At 33.5% G+C, this 8,872-nt stretch overlaps 1 long non-coding RNA gene across 1 annotated transcript; it reads left to right on the top strand.

Annotated features, from left to right (window-relative positions):
- Positions 1-712: 712 nt before the first annotated feature.
- On the top strand, positions 713-2,119 carry LOC131063807 (uncharacterized). The gene is made up of 2 exons (XR_009111160.2): positions 713-834; positions 1,682-2,119. It is a non-coding gene; the product is annotated as an uncharacterized LOC131063807 (long non-coding RNA).
- Positions 2,120-8,872: the final 6,753 nt, after the last annotated feature.

Here is an 8,872-nt window from a genome sequence, read left to right as displayed (position 1 = left end):
ATCTTTGACTAAAGGCCAAGGACTAAGGAGTACCCATTTTGCCAAATTTGTCTAGGGCACAATCTCTACTTCATTCCTTATGATGTTAGAGCCTTGACCTCAACAAGACTAAATGACGTGTGGACTACTTGAGAACCATCAAATTCACTAACAAATAAAAAATCCATTACCAACAGATATAATTTTCACCCTAATTTAAAAACATAAGTGATTAAATGCTTCCATAGGACTCTTGGGAGAGTTATAGTAAACCTAGGATTCGTAGGGCGGCTATGGGCATTTCTCATAGGACAGGAAAGAAAGGCGTGAATTTACGGCCGCTTCCATTAATGCTGTCACGAGTAGTCGCATATTTATTTATGTAGTCAACTGCATGAGCCACTTATTTAGAAAACAAACACTAGTTGGTTTCAATCCAAACACTGAATCCGCAATGCTCGTAGTTATGGCGGAGACTCAAACTCTTAAAAGTGCTTGGATTCATTACTATTCACATGACTGCCATATCTTCCTTTCACAGACTTTACTTGCACATTCAGACCCTCCTTCAATTTCATGAGAGAGTACGCGTGACAGATACAATCAATTTTCTGTCTTACCTGTTTCACTAATTCTTCGTTTTACAGTATTATCTTTCTTTATATAGATTAATAGCAGCACCCACAGATAAATATAAGAGCTTCCCATGTCAAAATGTGGAGGAAAACTGAAGTCTCTGAACTGGGCAGCACAGTCTCATTGCAGGGACAAAATATGGGCCTTTTTGTTCTGTTACAGAACAGAAATTGGACTGAATACACTGGATGAGCAGTTGGGCATTGACAGTATCTGCAGGTAAAACTTCTTTCTACAAATTTCTATGTATGCCATTTGATATCAAAATTTCTTATGAAATTTTAACAGTTTGTGAAATGAGATTTCTAGATTTTGTTTGTGTGATAATATTTATATCTAACGTTTCAGTTCATATTCTATGAATCATAATTAGAGTAATTCATTTTCGAAATCCTAGTCAAAATTTAGAGATTTCATTACATTGATATCAAAAAATTTCAATTAACTGCATGAAATTTTCAATCTGTGATATCAATGAAATGAAATGAGATTTCTGTATTTTGATTGTGTGATAATTTTTACATCTAACATTTCTGATCATACTCCATGAATCATCATCAGGATGATTGATGATGATTCATTCCTGTCTGTAGATCAAATCATACTCCATGAATCATCAACAGTGTGATTCATTCCCGTCTGTAGACACTAATTCTGATGTTGGATCAAAGAGTATAACCAGAAAATTTGATTTTCATGTCAAAATCTAAAGATCTCTCATTACATTGATATCAAAAAAAATTTATCAAATGTAATGAGATTTCTAAATTTTGACTGTGATAATTTTTATATTTAATATTTTGAATCATATTTCATGAATCATTATGAGAATGGTTCATTTTTTTCTCTGACTCTTAACTCATTCTAATAATAGATCATCATGAAGTATGATCTAAAATATTGATATAATAATCATTATACAAATAAAATTTTATAAAAATCTCATTGCACATATATCTTGACTCATATCAGAGAGGATTTTTTTGAGGGGCCAAATTTTCGCTATTTGATTATAGCTCTGCAAAAGGAGTGTCTGGTTTTGAATTTTTTGTTTCATGATTTGCAGGTTGTAGAAAGATCATGGGTGCAGGTAGAAGACAAGGTAAGGGTGTGCCTGGCTCCCTGTATGCCACGTGAGATTCTGATCACCATTTGATTGGAATCCTACGTGGCTTACCGGGAGCTATGCACGCTTTGTTAACATTTTTTTTTTTTTTTTCTCTTTTCTGTGTTCTTGTATTGCAGGTGGGTGGAGAATGAATACTCAGAAGTTGTTTTGGAGACGGGAAAGCACATTTAAATGTAACAAATCCAGTTAAACAGTTGTTTTCCTCTGCTGATCCAAATAAGCAAAGAAGGATCTGTTTATGTTATTTCAGCTTACCATGATTCCTTGTATGTTCTTTTGGGTGCCTCAGCAATGATATTGCATTTACTTGCCTTGAGTCCCCCTAACATTGTTTTGTTATAAAGTTAAGGAACAATGAGATCCAGTTTCAATTTAGTTATCTGTTTCTGTTTTAAATATTCATTGGAAGTGTTTCAATGTTTTTAAAGCTATAGCAAATCTTTGTGCCTCAAGAGATGGTTTACGATCTATTATTGACTTCAAATTTTGAAAAAGTATTAATGGTCACATAAATGATAGGAGTTTGTTGTAAAACATTTCAATGGAATGTTTTGAAAGATCTAAAGGATGAGTTCATGGGAAGTACTTAAAACAATTGGTATTCATATATAAGTTATTTGAACAGGACATGAATATATGTGTAAAATTTTGGTGGTAAATATTATTTTATTAAAATAATAAAGAATGGGTTGTGAAATGGTTCAATTATTTTTATACAAAAGTAGAATAAATTAGGAGTCTCAATATTAAAAAATTTATGTCAAAAGTGCTATGAAATCATGTAAAAATAAAGTGGAGAGAAAGTTGAAAGGAAAATTGCAAGCATAGAGCCAACCAACAATATCAACTATGATGAAATGGAGAACAAGATAAAACTTATGATAAAATTTAGGGCCTTGAGATAATGCATAGTTCTACTACTTTTCTCTCAGTGCTTCATGGTTAGTAATTAAAGAAGTGGATTGGGGCTCTCTCATTTCTCATGTTGTTTTTGTTTACTATTGTTTTATCTTGCTCTATCTGAACTTTGGTATTTTTGCTAATGAGTTGTTTTTGGCCTATTTAAGGCTATTTTTTCTTTGCCCTTTGAGGTCTACTTGTATAGGATGAGTTGTTTTTGGCCTATTTAAGGCTATTTTTTCTTTGCCCTTTGAGGTCTACTTGTATAGGGCTCCAGACATTGATTTCATGCTTACCATAATAAAAAATTACATCACCTAAGCACAAACAAAGACACATTACTTGGAAAAAGGAAAGATATGGAGACTTTTAGAAGCTTCTCATTCTTACTCCAAGAATCACACATAATTCTTTTATAAAATCATCCTCTCACTCCTAATTTTAATAACCTTTCTCTTATTTATTTTTTCTGCATTTTCTTGGACGTAAGATTGACCTCTCCTTTTTAAAGCAACTAAATTCTCGTTGCAATATGATTTTCTTTTTTTCTTTATTCTTTATTCTTTTCTTCTTTTAACATGGTTATACTTAGATGCAAAACCTTCTTCAAATACCCTTTTATATTGTCTAGCCCATTCTAAAGCCAAATTATTTCTCATGCTATATTTTTCTCATCTTTAAATTTGCAAACCTCACTAACCAAGTCCTAAACATTTAAAGAATTAAAAGTTCTAAAATGATTGGATTGTGAAAGGATTCAACCTCTTTTACACGAGTAGAATAAATGAAAAGTCCTAATATAGAGGGATTTATGTCAAAAACGCTACAAAAACATGAAAAAATAAAATAGAGAGAAATTTGAAAGCGAACTGCAAATAGAGGGGGTTCAACCCAAGAATAGGGGAGCTCATCAAGTGCCAACTTCCTTTTCAATCTCTATGGCTCACCGCCTACCATTTTTTCATTTCCCTTATATATATCCTATCACCCTACATAACTCCATGAGTCCCCTAACTAAATTTCAAATTTTTCCTTAGCTTGTTCTTATTACCCACAATCAAATATAGAGGCCCTTAAACACCATTATTCCAACTATATTTTTCTTGAAGAAATAAACCTCTAACCAAATCTCACAAAACATAGATTTTAGGGGATGACCTCATATCTATATCATGCTTACCTAAAATATAGATGAGATCATAATGTATAAGCACCATTCTACCTATTTTGAAATTAATAAATGAATTGTCAAGGGATATTAAAAGGAAAAGAAAGAGGCTAACCAATATTTTATGCCTAATGTTGCCATGGCTTTTCACCCATTTTCAAAACCATTATATTGCTCATTTAGGTTGGCTAAAGGAATGCCTAGAAGTCTCAATGTCTCAAGTAATGTATTTTTCTTCTAAAAAGTCTGTAAGAAATCTCAACACTTAGTCATTTTTGCATCTTGTTGGAATTCACCTATGGTTTTGAAACCATCATCGAAATTCGACAAGGTTCTCACAACTCATCTAGACCCAATGAAATATTTTCCTTATTTTTATCATTTCAAATGTTTTAATTATTCGTTGGCTTTCCTCTTTGGTTTTAAAATCACTGTCAGAGCCCTATGATGTTCTCATAACCCAAACCCATCCTAGTCCCAAAAAGTCTTTATTTTCTCAAAAGTTGTCAATCTAGGTTTGTTTCTTTTCTAAAGTGGCAGATGCAAGACAAGTTTTGAAAAAATTGTTGGAGGTCATCAAGGTTTTCACAAGATGATATTTGTTCAAAAGATTTTTCATTATAAAGCTTTCAAAGAAAAAAGAAAGAGAGTCTCTTTAAATGCAGTGAAGATTGAGAATTTCAAAACCAATGTCAGGAGATGACAAGGTTTCCATAACCTTGTCAGACTTTGACAACAGACTCAAAACCAAGGAAAAAGGAAAGGGGGAGAGAGAAAAGAAAGAAAGGAACAAAATTTAAGGATAAAGACAGTAAGGAAATCTTTGAAGTGCAAAAAAGAGAGGTTGTCACAACCTCATCGGCTGCCGATGAGGTTTGTACAACCTAACTAGTAGTCGACCCATTGTAAAGAGGCAATTTATAAAATCCTACCAAAGGCGACTAGAGTGAAAACAAAATAACAAGGCAAAGAAATAAGATAGTTTTGGAAACCTATCTCAACCCACAAAATGGTTTTCAAAAATTGATTTAAAATCTAATACCCATTCTAAAAGGGAAAAAAGAAAAATTGGCATAGGGTAAGACTCGTTGCATTAATTATGGCAGAGCCAAGGTTGGCAAAGTTAATGCTCTAACATAAAGAAGGTTATATGCCCTAATTCCTTCATTCCAAAGTAATTGTTGTAGAGGAAAGTACCTAACTCAAAAGGAGGATTTATTGCATTTTCAATATAGTTGATGTATCCATTCCTAACTTCTAGATTATAGTTTTGTGTTGTTGGCAACAACAATTAAGGAAAACTAAGAGGGGGGGAGGGAGGGTGAATAAGTTTCCACCGAATCAAACAATTTAAGCGCAACTTCAAAACTAATTAACTGCAACAAGAACAAAGATAAACACGATAACAACAACACACATAACACCAATATTTTGACATGGAAAACTCGGTTAAGGGAAAAACCACGATGGGAACCTACCCACTATAAGATGATACTTTGTAGTAGTGTGTGCAAATATTACAATGGGGAATGCACATGCATTTAGGCACACTGCTCAAAATATAATAACCCGGAAGGAAACAACCCTCAGGGAATGTTCACTACCTTACAATAACATTCAGACAACAATCTGGTTTAGATGAATTAAAAGAATAGCATCTCCAAATGCCTGATGACAGTTCCGGTTGAGCATAATTGTCTGTCGTGCAACACACGTTGCTCTATACTTCACACCGAAAGATAAATTCGCTTGTTCACACATACACCACTCTCTGATAATGTAGACACAACACATCTCCTCCAATTACATAAATATAATACCTATTTATACAAATCATCAACCTTGACTACAAGGTCAACTCAACCCTTAACACCTAATTACAAAATTACATCACATGATACATAAATCAGCCATTGGACCAATGCAATGCCATTACAACATAGCAAGGACCCAAATCACTTCAACCAAACATGCAACACCACCAGAAATCTCACCAAGATCATCTACAACATGCTACACCACCGAAAATGTTGCATAACACGAAGAACATCACCAGAACCATAAAGATCTTCAATAACACGCACAATGATCAATGTAGAACACCAACAAGAACATTAGAACCATCCGCAATAGCTGCACCAACACCACTTAATCAAATCTCCATCATTCAATAGGTTGATACTCAAGAACACTCAACAACAGTAACTAGGACTAGAAAGATAACTTGTAGATAACCAAATAAAAAACCATCTAAATTGAAGATATGCACGAACATCCCAAACACTCTCCCAAATCTGCAACTCAAGATATAATCATTCTGAAGCACAACAGATCAAACACCAGAACACTGCAACATTGAACACTAAAAAACCAATCCTCATACTGGAATCCATATCATCATGAAATCAACACTAAAACAAGTATCTCTAGTTGACTCAGCATATCAAACAAATAAACCAATCGAATCAAGTCACAACAATCACTGGAACACCAAAACAACTCTCTACAACACTGGAACACAAGAATATGTTGACATCAATGACAACAACATATCCTAGCAGCAACAATTTCCAACAATCTCCCCCTTTGGCATTGATGGAAACATATGAATGTGAAAAACAATCAATGCAAAGGAATCAACACCAACAATATCCCCCTAAGATCATGCACACAAAGCTTCCAAGATAAGGCAGTTTTTCACATGCTTCTCTCCCCCTTCGACAACAATGCCAAAGACATATACAAATCATGCATCTCTCCCTCTAAGAAGGACAAACTCTCCCCCTTAGGCTAAACTCACATATCTGACCCACAAATTGACTACTCCAACTAAGTAGCAACACCAACTCATCAATACAAATAAGAAGATAAGACAGTGAAGTCCACCAAATTAATGCATCTCAATGCATCTAGTTGACATCAGGAGGGACACAGACCCCTAACTTGTCTTTCAAATATACAAATATATCTGTAGGAAAAGTGTAGTGTCCCTCCTCAGTTTATCTTTTGATTTATGTGTCAATAAGACTTATTTAGACATAATATCGATACTTGGTGATTGCTTACGACTCTATTCAGATCGTAGATTCTATGTTTATGATGTTAGATATTTTATATGGACATATGTTATATGATGGCTCTTAAGGATGTTTGACATATCTTGGATTATTACGATAAGGACACTTCTTATTATTGATTATGAGATATGATGGATATATGCTTGATGGATCTTATATGCATTTCTATGTTGTTGGATTATATTGATCATGGATTTGATGTCATTGTGGATATACTAGCCCTACTTCATGGTTACATATGATGAGTTGACTATATGAGGTGTTTGATTATTGTATGACTGTCTTCGTGATAGGGATGATGTCACATCACTCATTGCGAGTGGGATCTGTCATTACGATTCTCTATCACTTGCTTGTCTATGAAATATGGTATATGTTGTATCGTGGCTTTGTGGTTGTAGGATTGCAGGTACTAGACATCGAATCCACCTGGCTCCACAGGTCTGAACGTGTATTTAAATCCCAATGGCAAGTTGTCAGAGATAGCACAAATTCCCTTCACATACTCTAGGCCTAATATGTCTACCTTGAGTTGTCAATGTCTTAGCGTAATTTGCCATGTTACTTAGTGAGTTGTGGTTTTGTGTTTATGTGATGGTGTTGTGAGTATGCAAGTGTTTATTGATTTATTTAATTAATTGATGTGAGGTTATATAGTTATTAATGTTTAATTTAATTGTTCATTTAATATAGCTTTATTTGAGTATTTAATTATCTAGGATTTGATGCTCATTTATTCATATTGATTTATTGGTGTTATTGGAGATTTAATATTCAGTTATTTATTTATTTATTGTTTATTAATGTCTTTGGGCTTTAGTATTGAATAATATTTATTGGAGGTTATTTAAGCCCTTTGGTTATCTATTTAATTACCCATTTGATTTATTTATTTAATCTTAGCGTATAGTTATTTGTATGATTTAATTATTAATTATTTGGGGATAGAAAAGTATCTTATATTATATCTTTTTACATCCCACCTATAATTATAAATATGTTTTTATATTTCCCTCACTTACTGTTTATTCTCATTGGATGAATTTGAAATGAGAAATAAAATATAACCTAAGTGGGTAGGTAAGATATATTGCCTTTTTGGAATATTTTTATTGGTTGATTTTGAGGCTAGGGTTCTACTTTGGTATTATTTTTATATGGCAATCTGAGCTTGTTGTCGGGTTACCGCTTTGAATCTTTTCAACAAATTTTATTTTTGAGCTTGAATTTGGCTTTGGGGAGTTAGCTGGATTTTGTTGCGCACTTCTACAACTTTCTTCCATCACTTCTGGTTGTAGGTTGGTGGTTCCCTTCTCTTTATTTCTATTTTTCATCTTCCTGTATTCACCGTGTCTTTAGTTTGTATGCGGGAGATGGGTTGAAATAAATTTTATCCTAAAGTTTTATATGGTTCTGGAATTTAATATTTTATGGGGTAAATTATGTTATATAGTTTTACTTTAGCCTTCGGGGAAAATTTATTATTTTTGGCTTTGAGTTTTTGGTTTTGTTGTATGAATGGTTTTGCACACATTTCCTTATGTGAATCTTCCCTGTGTGGGTGCTTTGTCTAGTTTGAGAGTGTATTTTGAGTTCTCTTTAGGTTGTGATTGTTCTGTGTATATTATTTTGGCTTATTAGGCTCTCTGCAAGTTTTCCAGGGCATGTTCTGAGTATTTGGCCGTGAGAAGGTGTTTCGATATATTTTTCCATATAGTGCATGATTTCTTATTGTGTTCATTTCATTCATTTTGTATTGCTTGTGCGTTCCTTTTAAGCCCTTATTTGTAAGTTTTGGTGTTGCCTTTGATTTTATATCCCTGTTGAAAATTTCATCTTCCCGTGTCTAAGTCTGAAGTAAATGTTTTATAACAACATATGTGTTGTTTCTGTTTGCAAAAGTGAGTTTACTTTCCTTATATGTGTTGCACTGTGTCTCATTTGCATTGTCCGATCTAGTATATGCGTTGTTTATGAGTATAT

Source organism: Cryptomeria japonica, chromosome 5, assembly GCF_030272615.1.
Source record: "Cryptomeria japonica chromosome 5, Sugi_1.0, whole genome shotgun sequence".
In the NCBI taxonomy this organism is placed as follows: domain Eukaryota; kingdom Viridiplantae; phylum Streptophyta; class Pinopsida; order Cupressales; family Cupressaceae; genus Cryptomeria; species Cryptomeria japonica.
The sequence above is the reverse complement of the archived record's forward strand: the minus strand, read 5'-3'. Positions and strand labels throughout refer to the sequence as shown.